The 21,654-nt window shown below is 38.1% G+C and overlaps 1 protein-coding gene across 4 annotated transcripts in view; it reads right to left on the bottom strand.

Moving 5' to 3' along the window:
• The window catches only part of LOC5571211, a 579,023-nt gene that overhangs the window by 120,361 nt on the left and 437,008 nt on the right, over positions 1-21,654 (bottom strand). The gene's annotated exons all lie outside the window — the stretch shown is intronic.

Raw genomic sequence — 21,654 nt, 5'->3', positions numbered from 1 at the left:
TATAATGATTTTTGTTTTGTTTCAAGTATGTTCTATCCGAAGAGAGCTTACAGGTGAGTAGATTGCTGTCAGTTTGGTGGCAAATTTGTGTAGTGTTTGTGACCTCAACTTGAAGCATGTTGATCGACTGGTGTAGTATGAGTATGATGCACCCCGGTGGCATGTTGTTAGCCATAACACCACATGTACTTGCAAAATACGTAAAAATCTGATAGAGATGGTTTGGGAAAACCTCAAATTCTCATATCCCATGCTTAATATTTTTCATTGTCTTACATTTCCGCAGTTTTCTCACACAAAATAGTAATTCTTTGCTCGTTTGGTAAAATAATAACAAATCTTTCGAAAGTTTCCAACAACATTGAGTTTCGACGAGATTTCGACGAGTTTTATTACTGAAGCGTTTCTGTCAGCATGAGCGTAATTGCATGATATTGCATGAAAATTTCAAGTGTGAGATTCGTGAATTCTCGCGAATCTTTTCAAAAGGACCTATCTAGCATTGAGAGGCTCCCTTTGTTTACTTTCTCTTTAATCAATAACATAGCCATATTAACCTCTTTTGTTGCGAGTAACATACTTGCCAAAGACATTGTCTTGCGAAAAAGTGAATACGCTGCCTGAAAGCTTTAGTACTTTCTCATCAGTTCTACTATCTAGTTTCTGATCCCAGTCGGTCCAGAATCTTTTCGTGATGGAAATTACCTTAACTTCTCTGGGCATATTACACCTGTCACACGGTATGTGACTTCGAAAATGATTTTGGTAGAGAAAGCTCTTAGTTGATAACAGTGGAAGAGCTCTTAGAATACTAAGCTAAGAAGCAGACGCTGTCTCTGTAATGAGGATTACTCGGATTTTAACAGAAACTCTCATTTGCAAAACGGACACTCTGCCTTGCCTTACTTTTCGGATTTTAAAATGGAAATCCTACGCAAAAACATGAATTACATTTGTATTCCGGAAATGCAATTTTATCTGCCATTCTGTCTGTATATCGAGAAGTAAATTCTGTCCAGTTTCCGCGAAAAACTCTGTTCGAATTGCGGAAAGAATATCCTGTCCGGATTCTGTAAAGGCAATCCTGTCCTGATTCTGAAATGGGATTTCTGTCCGGATTCCTCATTGAATCGGATTCCGAATAAGGACTCCTCTCCGGTTTTTTGAAGGAAATCCTCTCCGGATCCCAGAAGGTAATTCTTTCCATGTGAAATCTTAGCGAATGCCGTGCACTCATCAAATTGCTCGGATCCAGGAACGGTTTCAATCCAAATGTGGGAAACCTGTCCGAGTTCCGGATATGAAAATCTGTCCAGATTACGAAAAGGAACCCTTCACAGTTCCTCACCGGATTAATAATTATCCATCAAACAAAACGAACGACCTAAAGTGGTTTGGTGAAATGAAACAATCCTAACACTCAAGAATTCCATCCAAGTCTAAAAACAAATCCCCTCCATCCTCTCCCTGACCCTCTCTCCCACGAAATCGAAGCAAAAAACCTCCAATCATCAATCCCAATAATCGTTGTATGTCGGCGGCGAGCATCGAAAGGTGTTGTTGATTTTTTTCTCGCCTCTTCACTCACAGAGCTCCGACTCTTCGCGTTAACTTGGCCGTTTTCGCTGTCATCTTCTTCTTCCCAGCCTTCTTCTTCCCAGCCTTCTTCTTCCTCGCTTCCATGCGATTTTGCTGCTAGACCCTCATTGCACCCTCAATCAGTCTCAAATTGGTCGCACGGTGTTCCAAAGCCTTAGAAAACAAAGTTTTTTTTTTTTCGAACGATAGTATTTTCCACGAATTCTCGCGTCACTTTTCAAAAGGATCTAGGCAAAAATGAGCGATTCTTTCATACCTCGATCTCTTTCGATTATAACAATGCAATGGGAAGTTTTTCACTACAGATCAAAAGACAATGTCCTTGGCTAGCGTTTCATACGCAACAGAAGAAGTTAATGTAGCTTAGTTATTGATTAAGAAGAAATTAAACAAAGAGAGTCTCTCAATGTTAGATAGATCATTTTCCTAATTATTCCAATATCCTAATTATTAGTCCAAAACGACACAGTTGTCAATGATAGTTCATAATGCTTGAAAATGGCAAAAAGTATGTCAAATGTACTCAAAAATTAAGCAAAAATACAAAATTTTTTGCATTTCAATGAAATTTTGAGGTTTTGGCCGACATTCGCAACCACTGTGCATCAATCGGTAACTACTCCCCAGAAGAAGGCTCGATTTCCTCGATTCGCACCCGCAAATCTTCCGCATACTTCGGGTGGAGCATTCAGCAAGATTGACCGCGGGACTTGAAAGGCGCACAAAATCTCCGCGCCCGCTTAAATCAACCAAAGTGTGCGCGCGCGCGCCTCTGTCCGCGATAATGGTCGGCCTTTTTCTTTCGCCTCGCGATTCTTGCACGGCGGCGCGGATTTGACACGGACCCGCGCCTGGCTGATTGATTGATCCACATAGCAGGTCGTCACACCTCTCCTCTCGCTGCTAACCTTCTTCTTCTTCTTTCTGGCATTACGTCCCCACTGGAACAGAACCTGCTTTTCTCAGCTTAGTGTTCTTAAGAGCACTTCCACAGTTATTAACTGAGAGCTTACTGTGCCAATGACCATTTTTGCATGCGTATATCGTGTGGCAGGTACGAAGATACTTTATGCCCTGGGAAGTCGAGAAAATTTCCAACCCGAAAAGATCCTCGACCGGTGGGATTCGAACCCACGACCCTCAGCTTGGTCTTGCTGATTGGCTGCGCGTTTACCGCTACGGCTAACTGGGCCCCGCGCCTCTCGCTGATAACTGGGGGGGATTAAAACGGCAGGAGAAAGTGCAATATCAATTCGATTCCCAAGAAGATTAAGCCGCGTTTGGAAGGTTGAAATTGAGCCTTTCTCCATATAGGCCCCACTGCTGATGGAGGGGTCTATTGAAACGGTTCAATTCGAGGCAAGAAAGGCACCCTAATGGTAATTATAGTCCGGTACCGCATCGCCTCTGCTGTGGGGAGCAGTGGTTCTAAATCTGTGCAATGCAAACGGTGGGAATAATTGAAAGTTTGATTGGCGCCCTAATTAGTGAAAAATTCATGAGGGGCGTTGACTTCGAAAGCGGATAATTTGGGGTTCGGATTCCGTTTGGGAGCCACTGTTCAATGGCTAACCTAATCATACACGGTGGCGAACAATGATGGCGATGATGATGGTGAGCGACGATAGGAAACCGAGCCTAAATTGCATTAAGACGCCAAAAATTACACTTTCCAACCATTTGAGGGGACCATTCCCGCGACATTGCCCTCCACATTTGACACGGGATCCCTCTCAATGCCCGAATTGGTTGTGGTTTAGAAGGGGGAGAGTAATCGCACGCGGGCGCCATCTGGTGAACGATATTGAAAGTGTGACTAAAATGGGAAATGGTCCCAAGAGGGATACACTGAATGCTTCATTTATGTAACTGTTCAGGATACGTCAATAGAATTTACGTAAATGGCTTCTATCTTCTATCTTCTATCTTCTATCTTCTATCTTCTATCTTCTATCTTCTATCTTCTATCTTCTATCTTCTATCTTCTATCTTCTATCTTCTATCTTCTATCTTCTATCTTCTATCTTCTATCTTCTATCTTCTATCTTCTATCTTCTATCTTCTATCTTCTATCTTCTATCTTCTATCTTCTATCTTCTATCTTCTATCTTCTATCTTCTATCTTCTATCTTCTATCTTCTATCTTCTATCTTCTATCTTCTATCTTCTATCTTCTATCTTCTATCTTCTATCTTCTATCTTCTATCTTCTATCTTCTATCTTCTATCTTCTATCTTCTATCTTCTATCTTCTATCTTCTATCTTCTATCTTCTATCTTCTATCTTCTATCTTCTATCTTCTATCTTCTATCTTCTATCTTCTATCTTCTATCTTCTATCTTCTATCTTCTATCTTCTATCTTCTATCTTCTATCTTCTATCTTCTATCTTCTATCTTCTATCTTCTATCTTCTATCTTCTATCTTCTATCTTCTATCTTCTATCTTCTATCTTCTCTTCTATCTTCTATCTTCTATCTTCTATCTTCTATCTTCTTCTATCTTCTATCTTCTATCTTCTATCTTCTATCTTCTATATTCTATCTTCTATCTTTTATTTGATTGCACACAAATTCTATCGACGTAACTGGAGGATTCAGTGTAAAGGGTGGTCGTGGCCAATTAAGAAATCGAATTTACGACACTACGATGCTTGCTGGTTGTTACTGGTCGACGACGTGAGGTGCTATTATCCGAGATTTGATCCGAGAAGAGGCACAGCGAGAACCGCACAAGTGGGTCTCTCATCATTGCGGTGTCGATTAAGAGTATCAAGACGAATGGCGGGAACGAGCGGAGGATAGTTTCAAACTTTAAGAAGTGTAAGCATTTCGGGGCGAGAGGAAAAGTGAATCGAGCCCAGGCGTGATTGGTGAAAGTCTTTTTCTCGAGAGGGGATTCGACATGAGCGCTTGAATTTTCCACAAGCCGGAACCCCCCCTCAAGAGAGTAATCAAGTTGTTAATTCTCGAAAACAATTGACCACTGAAAGTGCGACGATTGAATGGCGGCGGCGGCCAAATAACACGGGAAAGCCGGGGTAATTGAAGTGTCAAGAGATTGCTACATTTTACGGCACATGACAACGGACCAACGAACCAACGAACATTTCGAATGGACGGAGTGAAGTGGGTTGTTGTTGTAGTTGTAGTTGATCGGTCCAAAGCTTCGAACAGAACCAAGTATGATGAAGAGGGCTCGATGGCCATCGAAGAAAGGCGGCGCAGTGGCGGCGGCAATGTGGGGAATCAAAGTAAGTGCAAATCGTTTGCCAGCTCTGATTTTGATCAAGTGGAAGCACTTCAGATAGTTTCAAAAGGGAAGTTTTAAGGGGGATTCGAATTCGGTTGCACCGTCGATTTGTGTCAAACACTCTGGACAACGGGATCCCAGATTGCCGTTGTGGTAAACGTGCAGCTGCAAGAGCAAGAGCATTCTGGGGGTCGTGGGTTCGATTTCTACCGGTCGAGGATCTTTTCGTGACGGAAAGTTTCTCGACATCCCTGGGCAAAGAGTATCTTTGTGCTTTCCACGCGATATACTTATGCAAAAATGGTCAATTGGTAAAGAAGCTCTTAACTATGAAGGTGCTCATAAGAACACAAAGCTGAGAAGTAGGCTCTGTCCCAGTCGGGACGTAACATCAGAAAGAAGAAGAAGAATACTCTCGTGTACTTTAATGAGAAAGTGTTTTCATTTTAGATGTGTTTTCCAAAAGTAAATTACAACATAATAACAAACGTTTGACAAAATAGATTTGAGCTCCGTTGAAATTCTAATCGAACTTAGCTTGAATCTGAAGCGAATTTCCGCTGAAGTTGCAGGATGCTTTTTATCAATATCAATGGTGAATTTCTGATTAAATCTAGTGCGCCGTCGTTTTTAAAATCAGATGAAATTTATGCTAGATTTGCGTTGATGTTCGAGGCCGATTTTTGTTGAAATTAGAGTCAGATTTAAGAAAAAAAAACACGAGGCAGATTGTTCAAATTCAGAGGCGAATTCATGTTATACATAATAAGCAAAACAGAAGGATACTGAGGTAGTTGAAATCATAGGAAATTTTTCAATAAAATCAGAGGCGGCCTTATTTTAAAATATAGATGTAACTTATCCAAGCCGAATTCCTTTTGAAAGTTCAAGGCGAATTTCTATTGGAATCTGAGACAGATTTCTTTCGAACCCCAAGACGGGGTTTCAATGGAATCCGGAGCAAATTTCTGTCGAACTAGCTAGAACTGCTAATATTCAGTACTTAGAATCAACAGTCAAAACAAACAAATTAGGATTGTGTTTCAATATGCATTATATATAGTAGGATAAATTATGGATTTTGGACAGGCTAAGGATATGTCTGGAAACAGCGATCGATTAACTGCATTAGATATTAATATTGTGTTACGTTTTGTTTCTTATATGCTTAATGTCTCATGGTACTTTGAGTTTCTGGAGAGAAAAAGTTTACAAACTGTAGCATTAACTTCCAAAATAGCGATTTTAAGCGCCCTGTCTGTAATACATTTCGGACACCATCATGTAAATATAATTTGGACATGGGCATTATCTCATTATCCATACAATTGTTTCTTAAATAGACGGTCATATCATAAAGTTTTAAGAGTTTACATGTGACTTATGCATTTTTTCGCTTATTGGATGTGTATATTAGTGTATATTAGAATGCCAATTCTGAGCGCTATTATTGCATTTAATGTATGTTCATGAAATGCACATCCTCTTGCATTCGTAGGTTTCACAGATGTTCTGTTGATACAATTTACAATTTTGATATTTTTAAAGCCAATTTGGAATTTATATGAAAATGGTCATCATTAATAAGTAGCATAGTGTATTCATAATGCCATACATGATATGCCGTACATATACTTCTCACCATCCCATTGGAAATGAGCATAGATCGACCAGCCTGTCCAAATTATATGCATGTCCAAGTTTTATACGTTACCCTATTATATTAATAGGTAATCCAATATACATGATTTTGAGCAAGATTCCGATGTCTTTTTCTATTAAAATGCAACTCAACTTAATTTTAGCAAAAATGATAAATCACATTGTTTAAAACGCTAAATCGATCTGTTTTATACGCAAAATGTTCAGTAATAAATTTATATCCAGATTCATAAAAAATACAGTGGGAGGACTATTGAGTTAGGGAAGTATCGAGTTATAGAATACAAAAGCAGTTAAAATGCAATCCAAGGGACTATTGAGTTGTACATGAAAACCAAATTTACTATAAATTAATGCACTAGTTCACTAATTTGACGTTTGAGCGGTGCCGTATTCACTCGTTGCCATGGTTACATAAACAATACGGCACCGCTCAAATGTCAAATAATGAACTCGTGCATGGACCGATGCACGAGTTTACTAATTTGACGTTTGAGCGATGCCGTATTCACTCGTTGCCATGGTCACATAAATAACACAGCACCGCTCAAATGTCAAATAATGAACTCGTGCACAGGTCCATTGGCCCATGGTTCTCTATTAGATGTCTGCCGTTCTCTTCAAGCTCAACGTGTTCAACGAAAACGCAGGTAGAAAGGAAGGGCAAAGATTTTTCATCGCGACGAGGTGCTTGGCTGGTTGGTGGTAGTAGAGCGTCGATGGTCGCGTTGACCCGAGCCAGTGAGGAAAACTTTTTATTGTTCGTCGCCTTCACTGATACTCTGCCGAATTCAGCGACTAATAACAACTCGGATCTGGACAAACATTAGAGAAGGGCCCAACAAGAGGTCTTAAGCCTTTTTTCAGAAACGTTGCTGCTGTGCTCTTTACAGCCCGCCCACGCAAACTAACATAGTTATATGATGATAGGTATTGGTGATCAAACAATTTCAATTGCATGCAAGCATGGGAAAATTCAGTCACTCGCCCGAACGCCACCGATAAAAAATAGCAAAAATCTGCTGCTACCGAAAATTCAGTGATAGCCCAGTGAATCGTACTAGGTGGAGTGTAGTATGAAAGTGTCGAAACCGATTGTATAAAAGCGAGAATCGGAAGGAACACGAAAAGAAGTGAATACCAATACATTTATATCTGAGAGGCAAGAGTGAACGCATTTCATTTAGCATACATTCGCCGAACGCATTGAACTGACTGAGCAGATTCCCACTCACCGAGTCATTCCGTGGTTTGGATTGCCAGTCAGTGAACGCTCATCAGCACTTAAACCCGAATGCCACTCGAACGGAATCAGAATGTAAACAATCATTCGATATTGCATTCGGCTGCTTTCGGCTTTCAGAATCGGTAGCGACTTAATCAGTTGTCGTTTTTTGTTTCGCTTAGTGCTCGCCGAAGAAGCAGAATGGGCACTGGTAATGGAAACGTTCGGCTTGGTTCAAAAAACGACTTTCTCGCTCTCGACCGTGCGGGGAAGCGAGTGAGGGAAACGCAATTACTGAGTGAGTGTTTCCCATGCTTGATTGCATGCCTCTGAGCACGATAGCTTCGATAGAAAACGTTATGGTTTTGTTTGTTTCAGTAATTTTTCGTAATAGGCGATGTTTTCATTGTATGTGTGTCACATTGGACATAACTAGCAAAATCAAATTATTCATGTTGTTTATGATCCGATACACCCGAATTCAATGCAAAATTTATGATTTATGCAAATGTTATCGCGTCAGACTACATTCAATGGACAGTTTTTTGTGTTTCTCGATGTTCATTCTACCCCTCGTGCTGTGAGAGGTGAGGTATGAGATGAATGCAAAGAAATAAAATGACTACTGACCATGGCAATGAAAAGAACGTCGCGCAAAGTGTCGAATGCTTACAGCACTGGTGGTCATACCGTTATGAAAAGCAGTGTATGAACGAATAGATTAAGTATGATGGGTTAAGAGTTGAAGGTAGCTTCTGCCGGTTTTAGCCCCTCTACCGGCAGCTTCATTTTTAACAGCTAAAAAAATATTCAAATCGCGATAACTATTTTGTTTCTTGATATTTTTGCACCATTTTTTCAAAAGATCTCAAAAAACTCTTCTAGTTTGAGAATCCGTGTCCATATTAATGATTGGCCATCTAGTTTTAAAGATATTCTGATGTTCCTTGGGAGACCGACATTTTCCATATAAAATGTCTTTGGTGGCCATATTGTTTTTGATCAATTTATCAAAAAAATAAAATGTGTACTACACAATACCAGGTAATAAGGAGCTACTCTGAAAACATCATACAAATAGGATCAGTATTCTAGGAGAAATTTGAAAATTACGATATGAGGTTTTTTAGAGTTTTCAAGATCTTTATTTGGCTAGCGTGGTAATAGAAACATAAATGCTCATTACTCAAAGACGGCTGCACCAAATTGCTTCGTTTTTTTCACAACATATTCGCATTAATGTATCATTCCGAGGAGTGAACATCCGAATACGATAAAAATTCTGAAGCCTGAGATATTTACGTGTGTTATGGCTACGCGTCGGCCCCCCAAGCAATTTCGAAATATCTCCGGATTCAGATGACCAATTATCAAAAGCAGCACATATTCTAAAACTAGAAGAGTTTTTTGAGAGCTTGTGAAAAAATTCTACAAAATTATTGAGAAACAAAAACGTTATCGCGATATGAATATTTTTTTAGCGGTAATAATTGAAGCTGCCGGTAGAGGGGTTAAAATTAATAGGGTAAAATGGTCCAAAATGCCAACATATGGATTCGTGTCGTTTTCTCCTAATAAGATCCATATTTCAAAGCCATTCGAAGTCTTAACAGTAACCTTACAACATTTGCTAGCTACCACCATGAACACATTTACCAAATTTGAGCTTTTTACGGTTTTAATCGTGTAGAAAAGTTAGTTGACAAATGGGGGTGGTTAAAAATGACCGACTAGATGGGGTAGAATGCCATTTAGTATGGAGAACGAAAAGTAAGCAACAAAGTTTCTCCATGAGTTTGCTCTGTGGCATGGAAATGCTTATTCGTTAATGAAATCATCGGAAAACCTTAATACTTAGGCAAAAAAGTGAAAAATGTTGAATTTCACCGGGAAATTAAGGAAAAATCTATGAGTTTATGTTCAACGGTTGTAGCGGCAACTCTTGGGTAAATATATTTCAGCATCGTTTGCAAAGAATACAAATTGAAACGTTCTAGGAATGATTTAATGAGGCGAGCCATTTTACCCCATCAGTGCGTATTGGACCATATACCCCTTTTTTTAATTTCTTTATTAGTATCATTCCAAACATTACATTCATTTCTTATATCTAGGTGTTCTGTGTTATTAGACAACACTATCATCCAAATTTGGTAAATCAAATTTAAGATTTTATTAACATTTTGTTAACAACATATAACATTTCATTTGCCGTAGCAGTTCAGATTTTTTTACAGGTGAGTTGATTTCACCTGCTTATAAGAGAAAAAAACGCTTTAAATATACTTAACCTAACTTAACCTAAACATATAACGCATTAATCGTGGCAATAGAAGATTGTAACGATGTTTGCCTGAAATTATTTATTATTTTATTTGACATTTGTTCCAATGTTTCAACATTGGATATTCTATGTAACTCATTGGTACTATACCAGGGAGGAAGCCTCAGAATCATTTTCAAAATTTTATTTTGAATTCTCTGCAGAGCTTTCTTCCTGGTATTACAACATCTAGTCCATATTGGTACAACATACAACATGGATGGCCTGAATATTTGTTTGAATATCAAAAACTTGTTCTTAAGACAAAGTTTTGATTTTCTATTAATAAGGGGATAGAGACATTTTACATATTTATTACATTTGGCTTGAATGCCCTCAATGTGATTTTTGAAAGTTAAATTCTTATCCAGCATGAACCCTAGATACTTAACTTCATCTGACCAATTTATTGGAACCCCTCTCATCGTGACAACATGTCTACTTGAAGGTTTCAAATAAAGAGCTTTTGGTTTATGTGGGAATATTATTAGTTGAGTTTTGGAAGCATTAGGAGAAATCTTCCATTTTTGCAAGTATGAAGAAAAAATATCCAAACTTTTTTGCAATCGACTACAGATGACACGCAGGCTTCGACCTTTGGCGGAGAGGCCTGTGTCATCCGCAAACAAAGATTTTTGACATCCCTGAGGTAACTCAGGTAAGTCAGATGTGAAAATATTGTATAATATTGGTCCCAAAATGCTGCCTTGAGGAACACCAGCTCTTACAGGAAGTCTTTCAGATCTGGAGTTCTGATAATTAAGCTGAAGTGTACGATTTGACAGATAACTTTGAATTATTCTAATAATGTATGTTGGAAAATTAAAGTTTTTTAATTTTACAATCAAACCTTCATGCCAAACACTGTCGAATGCTTTTTCTATGTCTAGAAGAGCAAGACCAGTAGAATAGCCTTCAGATTTGTTGGAACGGATCAAATTTGTTACACGTAAAAGTTGATGAGTGGTCGAATGTCCATGGCGGAATCCGAACTGTTCATTGGCAAAAATTGAATTTTCGTTGATGTGGGCCATCATTCTGTTCAAAATAACCTTTTCAAAAAGTTTACTGATGGAGGAAAGCAAACTGATTGGACGATAGCTAGAAGCTTCTGCAGGATTTTTGTCTGGTTTTAAAATTGGAACAACCTTAGCATTTTTCCATTTGTCAGGAAAATATGCTAATCGAAAACATTTGTTAAATATATCAACTAAAAATGATAAGCTACTTTCTGGAAGTTTCTTGATGAGGATGTAGAAAATTCCATCATCGCCAGGAGCTTTCATGTTTTTGAATTTTTTAATAATAGTTCTCACTTCTTCCAAATCAGTCTCCCAGAATATCTTCGAACTCCTGAGTAACTTCATTTTCAATTGGACTAGTAAGTCCTAAATTAAAATTGTGCGCACTTTCAAACTGCATAGCAAGTTTTTGAGCTTTTTCGCAATTAGTTAGTAATAATTTGTTTTCCTCTTTCAATGCCGGTATAGGCTTCTGAGGTTTTTTCAAGATTTTAGATAATTTCCAAAAGGGCTTAGAGCCAGGGTCCAATTGAGAAATTTTATTTTCAAAATTTTTGTTTCCTAATTGAGCAAAACGCTTTTTGATTTCTTTCTGCAAATCCTGCCATATAATTTTCATAGCAGGATCGCGAGTGCGTTGAAATTGCCTTCTCCTCACGTTTTTAAGACGGATCAAGAGTTTAAGATCATCGTCTATAATCACGGATTCAAATTTTTTTTTTCAAATTTCACATTTTGGAATTGCAATGCTCCGGGCTTCAACAATGGAATTTGTTAAAGTTTCAAGAGCATTGTCAATATCAAGTTTAGTTTCTAAAGAAATGTTAACATCAAGATTAGAGTCAACATACGTTTTATATATATTCCAGTCGGCTCGTAAATAATTGAAAGTGGAGCCGATAGGATTGAGAATCGCTTCTTGGGATATTTGAAATGTAACAGGGACATGATCAGAATCAAAATCAGCATGAGTAACTAATTGGCTACAAAAATGACTAGAGTCGGTTAAGACCAAATCAATCGTAGATGGATTTCTAGAAGAGAAAAAACATGTGGGGCTATCAGGGTATTGAATTGAGAAATATTCTGAAGAGCACTCATCAAATAAAATTCTGCCGTTGGATTTACTTTGAGAATTATTCCATGACCGATGTTTGGCATTAAAGTCACCAATGACAAAAAATTTTGACTTATTGCGTGTCAATTTACGCAAGTCAGTTTGGAGCAAATTAACTTGCTGCCCAGAGCATTGAAAAGGCAAATAGGCAGCTATGAAAGTATATTTACCAAACTGTGTTTCAACAGAAACACCGAAAGTTTCAAAAACTTTAGTTTCAAATGATGAAAACAGTTGATGTTTTATACGCCTATGAATGATGATTGCAACTCCCCCACATGCCCCATCAAGTCGATCATTACGATAAACAAAAAAGTTAGGATCTCTTTTGAGTTTAGATCCAGGTTTTAAATACGTTTCGGTAATAACTGCTATATGCACGTTATTAACCGTAAGAAAATTAAACAGCTCGTCCTCTTTACCATTCAGAGAACGAGCATTCCAATTTAAAATATTTAAATTATTATTTGGATCCATTAGAAAAACGTAATCCAATAACAATTTGATTTGTAAATTTTACACCTACTTGGACTGCTTGAGTCATAGTGGTGGCTTTGAACATTGCATCAATCATTAGATTCAATTGTTCAGTTAGAAAATTAAAATCAGAGGCAGACATGTCATTTGATTTCCCATTGGAATTTCCGGTAGACGAAGAAGCGGAGTTACCTGTGGCGGTAGGGTTTTTTCCATTTAATTTTAAACAAGTAGAATGGGTACCCATGGATCGAACAGGGAAGGAGTTCGAATTTCCTGCTACGATATCGGCAAAGGATTTACCGTGGGTAGATACATTCGAAATTGAAAGATTCGAACGGCTACCCGACGGATTAAAATTAGTTTGTGAATGAGCATGATTATGATCTTCCTGATGGGTATGATTCATGATCAAGCGATCGTTAACTGAAAAATGAGCATTGTTCGATACTCTACCAGGCAAATTCCGGAAACGACCGTTATCGTAACGGATATTATCTTTCATCTGCCTGGCACGAGCCTCAATGACCCTTTTGCGTGAAGGACAATTCCAAAAATTGGACTTATGGTTAGCCCCGCAATTACAGCATATGAATTTGGTGGTATCTTCCTTCACTGGACAGACGTCTTTGGCGTGAGAAGAAACTCCGCAAATCATGCATTTAGCATCCATGCGACAATTTTTTGTACCATGACCCCACTTTTGGCACCGACGGCACTGAGTGGGGTTCTGGTAATTTCCTCCAGGTTTCTGGAAATGTTCCCATGTCACACGGACATCAAACAAAAGTTTTGCTTTTTCTAAAGCTTTAATATTATTTAGTTCTTTTTTGTTAAAGTGAACTATATACAATTCTTGAGAAAGCCCTTTCCGAACAATGCCAGATTGGGTTCTCTTTTTCATAATGATTACTTGGACTGGGGAAAATCCAAGTATATCATTTATTCCATTTTTGATCTCTTCAGGTGATTTATAGTCACTTGAGAGACCTTTCAAGACAACTTTGAACAAACGTTCAGTTTTGTCGTCATAAGTAAAAAAATGTGCTTCTTCTCTTCAAGATGTTTGAGAAGAAGTTCACGATCTTTAAGAGTTTCCGGCAAAACGCGACAGTCTCCTTTCTTTGCGATTTGGAAGGAAACCTTGATTCCCCTAATGGAGTTCAAGATCTCCTGCCTAAATCCCCCAAATTCGGAACAACTGACCACGATAGGCGGCACTCTTTGCTTCCTCACTTGAATCAAAGAGCCTGGACTAGAGGCTGCTTCGATTTGGTGTTCGGAAAATTTGTCTAGAGCATCGAACTGATTGCTCATTTCGATACAATTATTCATTTCACCCTTGGAAGAAAGTTCGCATTCCGGGGAAGCGTCCTTTCTTCCATTCTTGCCGCGTGTAGTGACAGTTTTAAAACCCATTTTTTTGGAAGGAAGTTGTGAATTCAGAGACTCACCCTTCCTTTTGTTAGTTGTTGATACCATGTTTAGTTAATAAACGAAAGAAGACGTGACCTTCGAGAGGTTTTTTCCCAAGACGGTGTCCAAGAAGGATTACAACCGCTAGCTTTCGCCAACGGGTCCAACGAAAAATCGAAGGCACGGGTCCAAACAAGGATCGTAAAGAGATCAATAGTAGAAAAAATAGTACTGAAAAGTACTGTTTTAGTAGCACTGAAAAGTACCGTTTTTAATTTTAGCACTGAAAAGTACTGTTTTTGTAGCACTGAAAAGTACTGTTTTATTGCTTTAGGTAGTTTTTAAGAAAACTTCCAAGAGCAGAGAGAATTCGTGTACGCACAGCACGAAGGTACGATGCGCACTGGGCCATATACCCCTAATGATTTTGTTTTAGTGCTATCTGGAATAGTGGAAACGTTATGAACGATTTCGTTGCCTTTGGAAATTAGAGCATAAATGTTTTTACTTTAAGAATAGAAGCGTTAGTCATTTTCCATGGTACTGCAAAGTTGTTTGTTCCTAAAACAATATCATCAAAAATTGCAAAGTATTCGTCAATGGCGATTTAAGATAAATCATTAGGTTTTGCGTGAAATTAAAGACGAATTTTACGTCACTTAGCTCACTTGAATGGGGCCTTCCTTAGCCTCGAACCCAGACACCTTCAACATGGCTTTGTGTCCACGGCTACAATGCAAAGCCATGCTGATTCATTTTACCACCAACAGCTATTTATTTTACCCACATAGTGCAGGAAAAATGAACATTTGCATCGTTTTTTGCTAGCGATAAAAATATGTGAAAATTTAGCTATTTTAGTCTGAATTCATGTCGCTGCTATAGATAACATCCCAATTTTTGATGTCGTGGGATGAAACTATACAAATTCCTCGTTTTTCTATCAGAAACAAGATGATATCCTTACAGTATTCATTTTATCACCCCTGCCCCTAAATTAATATTAGTATTAAGTACTAATATGATTGAAGAGGAATCACATTCAAATTGGATTTAGATTCTTTTTTTAGTAGCACTTGGAAATTGTATCTGCTAAATTCTTATGATCTCGAATTCCCAAGAACATCCAGTCAAAAATCGCATTCCAGCAACCCTGAGTAGCCAACTGCAGCAGTCAGTGCTGCAGTAGTGCAAACAAACTGATTCCGAACCCCGATTGAGCCGAGCACCCGCCAGCGGCCATACCATTCGTCTGTGTGTGAAGTTGTACACCGCGTACGCTCTTCACAGCCTCTTTGGTTTCATGTTAATGACGACGAACACGATGACGACCACGCCGCCGCCGCCGCTGCTTGTCGAGCTGAGGAACGAACGGACGAACACAACGACGACGACGACGACCCAACGGCTCCCCATTGTTCCCCCTTTCGGAACCCCACAAACTTCCGAACAGGTTTTTGCGCTGGAGCTCCAACTCCTGCTACCTAGCGCAGCTTCGGGTTGCCTGTTCGAGACCGAGAGGCTGAACGGGTCCAAAACGCAATCCGGATAAACTGTGGCGTGGCAAAGTCGTGGCCCGAATGCGTTGGAGAGAGAATGGTAGTGGGTGGGGAAATGAGGGAGTGCTACTATACTAAATCGAAGGCATTAAAATGCGACTCCGACGACGAAGGCAAGAAAAAGGTGAATTCGTGAAACAGGCCAGAGGAGCATTGCGAGTCACCACCGCATCATACCGTTGCTGCTGCAATGCACAGTATGGTGCAGCAAATCCGAACAGAGAATTAAATCTAAACTATACAAAAAATTGTTCTTTAGATTTATTGGATTTTGATTATAAAGTTTGATTTTATTTTTCATGACTTAGACATAACAAAAATTAAAGTAAAATGTGTACCTGGAGAACCTGCAGTCAGAAACAAAATTAGTTATCAATATAATATACCAATCTATATAAATAAATGAGGAATGGTGTTTGTATACCGCGAGTTGGCTTGAGAACAGGTCAATGGATTCGAATAATTGGTTCACTGCCGCATTCGCCCAGAGTTCGTGTGAAACGATCAGGCACATCTTTGGAGTAGTCGGGAAAAACGAATACATTTGTATGTAATTTTGTATGGGTGATTTCATAGCATTTTTCAACATCCGACTTGAAGAAGTTTGCCGGGACAAAACACGTTATCAATCCATGCTCGGGAAGCCAGTTAACTCCGAGTTGCTCCGAGTTGCTTGCGGCGATGCAATGAAGCTGGGTTGGCAAAGGAATTCCTCAAGCGCGCGGGCCCACAGAAATCCATAGCATCGCAGCGCAGCTTGCAACAGCCAGCAGTTCGCACAAGTTAGTCATGGAATGGATTGTTGTTCCGTTTGTCGTTGGGTTTGTGATTCCTCGCTTCCATTAGTTCCAGTGTGTGGTGCGGCGGCGGTCCAATGATGGTTGATGGATCGAATTGTTGTTGGAGGAGGAATAGGTTTTCGCGGTGGTCTTCGATCTGCGACATTTAGATGCCATGAATCATGCCCATGAATTGCTGTGGCGAACAAGAGACGGAACGATGTGTGGGAACGAGAGAAGCTGAGGCTATGTGCAACGCTCAAGGTGCGATTATGAGTGATTGTAGGGCTCAAGTTCCACCACCGACGCCACTCACTAATTGTTGCAAATGCGCTTTGTTCGGGCTTCCTCGGTGGGGATTGTGGGATGTGATTGCTTGGTGGTATGCTGTTTTTTTATTTCTTTTGTGTGTAATATTGGTTCGTTCCGGTTGAAATTATGCCGAATTTTTGACCAGTCACGGGTGGTTTAACGATGACTTTGAGAGACTCGTGCAAATTGCTATTTCCGAGGCAGGCGTGTCAGACATCTATGGAAATTAATCTAAAAGAATTTTGACGAGAATTTTGGTGGAAATCCCAAAGTCCAAAAGTTTCTGGTCAATCATCTTATGTCAATTTTATTAAACAGATGTTTTATTTTACAATCAATTCTTCATGAAAACTAATTAATTCATTTTCTTTTTATAAACTATTAAGACCATTTGAATAACTCCCAGATTTGTTTGACCGACATCAATTCATTACACGTTAAATTTGGTGAGTGATCGAATATCCATATCAGAAACCAACCAATACATTGTCCAAAAATTAATTTAAAATCTATTTTGCTCCTGGCAGACAATATTCTTTGACTTCGAAGAGAAATAATGTCCGAATTTTATAAAAACTCACCAAATTCTGAAAGAAACCTATAAATGCTTTCCGGATTCGGGACGAATTTCTTTCCAAATACAGGAAGAAATTTTCTCCGGAAGATAAGAAAATCCTTCTCGGATTCTAAGAGACAACCAATAAAGATTTAGAGAAAAATCCCATTCAGGTTTTAGGAAAAAAAAACACTTTTGATTCTAGATGTAAATTCCGAATTCTGGGAGAAATCTCGATCTAAATTCTGATAGAAACCCTTTCTGAATTCGTGGAGCAATTCTCTCTGTATGATGATCTCCTCTCTGGAATCATCTCCAAAAAAAATTCTTCAAAATCTTGAGAGAATTCCTCGTTTTGTTTGGGAAGAAACCCGTTCTGAAAACCACGTGAAATTGTCTTCGAATTATGAAAGAAATTATCTTTGGATTCTAGGACATATCTTATCTGAATTTTGAAACAAATCTTAAAATGATTCGGACAGAAAATCTCCAAGATTTTGTTTCTTCTTCTTTACTCTGGAACATATTCGTTCTGGATTTGAAGAGAAATCTCCTCTGAATGTTAGCAGCAACCCTTTGCTGATTATCTTTTTCGGATTCGTCGAATATTTCTCTCTTGATTCGTGGATTTCAGAAGATACCATACTGGGAGAAGTGTGCTCTGTAATAATCCTTTTGCTTTTTAAAAGGGTCCCTTATCTTGTTGCAAAATGAATTTTGAATGGTTCTTGGCGTCGATTTTTTTTCTGAATTCTAGGAAAAAAAAAACATTTTGGGAAAACCTTTAAATTCCGGGAAAATTATTCTGAAGAATCTATCAGAAATGTAAAATTAAGAATCTATCAGAAAATCAAAATAAATATGAAAGTCTGACTCTTTAGATAGCAAAAGAAATTTTTCCAGAAGTTGCATTCCAATTTGGTTCGATTGACATAAGACTTCCGGGAACTTTCATTCACAAAGCTTTTAGCCTCAACTGTCCATTCCTCCATCCGATGGACATTTCTCGTCCGAGTTTTTGTTTTATGAAAATATGATCATTTCCGCCGAGGGTCCATTTCCCTAAGCGGTATGTTGTAGTTGAATGCGCAATGGGAACCAGCGGAGATCTATCAATTTTAGTTCCATCGCAGCAGAGACGTAATCCATTAGAGGTGTGCTTTTCGGAGAAGAGTCCATTTATATTGGCACACAAAGCACTTTCGAAAGCCCCCATGGCTTCTGGCTCCCGGCTGTGATGGGCTGTGAATGTGAGAAGGCGTATGGGAAGGGAACCAACAAAAAAAACGCCAAGTAGCTACATCAAAACAGGTGTACCGCTCTGTTTGTACTAGCAGGGCTGGTAGCGACTAAGTGGTTTAAAAATGGGAACTAAGGCCTAAGGCTTTGAAAAGAGACCCAACAAAAACAAAATAAGAAACCAAACAAGAATCAGGAGGCAAAAGTTTTCGTAAGAATTTTTCATAGAATCCAGCCAGACATTTCTCTAAGGATATTCCGACGATTTTTTTCAATAACGTCAAGTATTACTTGTGTCTTAAGTATTACTACTCAAATATCTCATTATACGAGCAATTTTATTTACAGAAATTTAATCAGAAACTAATTCAAGTATTTACCCTTAGTGTTTTTTTTAAGTACCGCCGTGCGGAGTGACATTGGGCCTAGGGGGTGACTTTGACCGCCCTTTTCGATGCATCTTATTACTAGTACGGGAGCCAAAAAACTAATCCATATTCATCCAGCGGCTATTTATGACGTATTCTTTAAGCTTACCACATTGTTTTCATTATTCTGTTTTTAGTTTGCTGTAAAAATCTTGGCCCAAAGTCAGCCTTATAGCCCAATGTCACCCCGCACGACGGTATTACTCCAAAGCTTTGTTCAGAACTTCGTATAGGGTAGCTGTACCAGTTATAGCCATTGTGGTTCCCTATTTCGCCATACGTGATAACTTGAATGTCTCAACATTTTGAAAAGTTTTTTGTGTTTTAGCAGTAAGATATATGATATATTTTGATGTTAATTAACCCATGCATGTTTTCAGGGATTTGTCAAGGATATTTTATCAAAGATTAATGGAGGAATTCCAGAAAAAAAATCCTTGTGAGCTTTTGCAAAGATCTCTGTAAGAACTCCGGGACTCGTGAGTAGGGTAGTTTTGGTGAAATTTTCAGATTGATTGCTAAGATAATTGAAAACAAAAAAGAGATTCGAATCTCTGGATAACAACCAGCAGTTTTTTATGCGGAAATTTCTTGAAAAACATAAGCAGCCAGTCATTTCTGGAGAAATTAATGTAGTATTTGCTGATAAAGTAAATAAGTACTCCCTAAACAAAATGCTGTAGAAATTCATTGAGAAATTTATATCGTCTTTATTAAGAAATTCATGGAAAATCTCCTAATAAATTTCCTGGAATGATCCCTGCAGGAATTTGTTAGCATTCCTTGGGTAAACCGTAGATAAATACTTGAATGAATCCATATGCAAATGTCCACAATAATAACTAGAAAAACCAGCGTAAAAAGCTCTTGAATGATTTTTTTTGTAGGACAGGTTTCTTGGAAGAACTCCTGTAGAAAGATTTGCTAGAGTAACTATTGTAAAATAAACGGAACAATCGATGCAAAAATCTCAAGAGAAAACCATGTAGTAGTTTCTGGGAACATTTTCAGAGTGGAAATTGTGTTAGAATTTTTAAAATTCCTTCAAATAGTGTTTCCCAAATGGTGGTCGACGACATATTTCGACATATTTAAGCAAACTAATATTCAAATCAAATTATCAAAACAATCGATTCCATAATGCTTTGCCAATAATAGGAGTACGTCATTTTTTTTTTTTTGGTGTTGTGCTGCTTATTTTTCTGATTGGATCTTTTTCCATGCCCAAAAGTAAATTTTTATTCGTGGCTTTCGAGGAAATCTTTCCAAATAAGAAAGTATCTGGATCGTCTCATGGTGAGATTTTAGTTGTTTGCATGCTAATGGTTTCTTCAGATTCCACTCAAACGATTGCAAAACCGAATGTGTGACTAGATTCTTGTCGATTTCATTATATGATACCGTGGTACTTATAAATAATTCTTGATATATGCCTGGTAAGATTTTGAACAATTCTTGACAAGACTGGCTACGTTATCGAGGAAACCTATGCGAAATTTCTGAATAAATTTATAATAATTATTTGTGTATTTTTGAGAAAAATACTGGACTGGAAATTCTTCTTTCAGAGAATTCTTATAATGCATGTATAATTGAAAATATTTGATGTTTTTAAACTACCTATTAAAATTAAACCAACCTGTGTCAAATATACATCTTATATATCCGAACGAAGCTTAGACTGCGAAATGATGATTCCATGTGCTTTTGGGAAATCGAGTTCAGTCGCCTTCGAGCGTCGGAGTTTCTCAAGGGGCTCCACAGTTTGTAGGTTGAAGCGCCCATCTAGCAAATAGGGAGTCGTGGGCTCGATCCCCACAGGAGCATGTGGTTTCTTTTCGCTGTTTCAATTTTTATTTGTACATTTGTTTTATTGTTTTATTGATTTAATTCATCTGACAGCAACAGTCTACATGGATGTGGTTAATTGATAAAAAAAACTAATTAACAAAGTCATTCTACAGCACAAAATAGGGTTTTTATTTATTTGACACGTGTTTCGTCATGTACATGTAAACTTCAAAACGTTAAAACCTTATAACAGCAAGTTTCCTTTGCCTACATGATCATTAATTAACTGCGCAATTTAAACCACCCATTGAAATTTCTCTGAAAATAAATATTATAAAAAACCGATGCATGATATTTAGGCTGGCCATCATCTAGAAGGATAAAAAACGGGACAAATGGAGAACGAAAACGGGAAACTTTTTAAAAAGATGAAAACAGCATTCTTTTGAAAATTTTAAGAAGATTTCTAACAATATTCAGCTTTTTGTAACCGGCAGAAAATTTTTTATTTTGATTTATCTGTATTATTTCAAAAAAAAAAAAATTTTTTTTTTCGTTCTGATGATTAATCATGAATTAAGGTAAATTTATGAAATTGTTGAGATTTTTAGAGTGTTTGAACTTTGCTAAAAAAATTAAATTTGTTTTTAGAATCCTGATTACAAACCATTTGTAAAATTTAAATTAAAATGAAAAAATCATCCCGGCTGATGCAGACAACTTCGTGTTCAACCCTCTCAATTCGTTATAAGTTATGCACAATAATTCCGATGATAATCTTTCTAATTCTTTGCATTCCGTTGGAGCCTTTGGAAATCCGAGGGAAACCTTAGGGATATTGTCAGAATTGCAGGAGTCCTTTTGAGAGTCTCAAAATTCTATCGTAATATTACCGTGA

Source organism: Aedes aegypti, chromosome 3, assembly GCF_002204515.2.
Source record: "Aedes aegypti strain LVP_AGWG chromosome 3, AaegL5.0 Primary Assembly, whole genome shotgun sequence".
NCBI lineage: Eukaryota > Metazoa > Arthropoda > Insecta > Diptera > Culicidae > Aedes > Aedes aegypti.
Note: the sequence above shows the minus strand (reverse complement) of the source record. Positions and strands in the feature narration are given on the sequence as shown.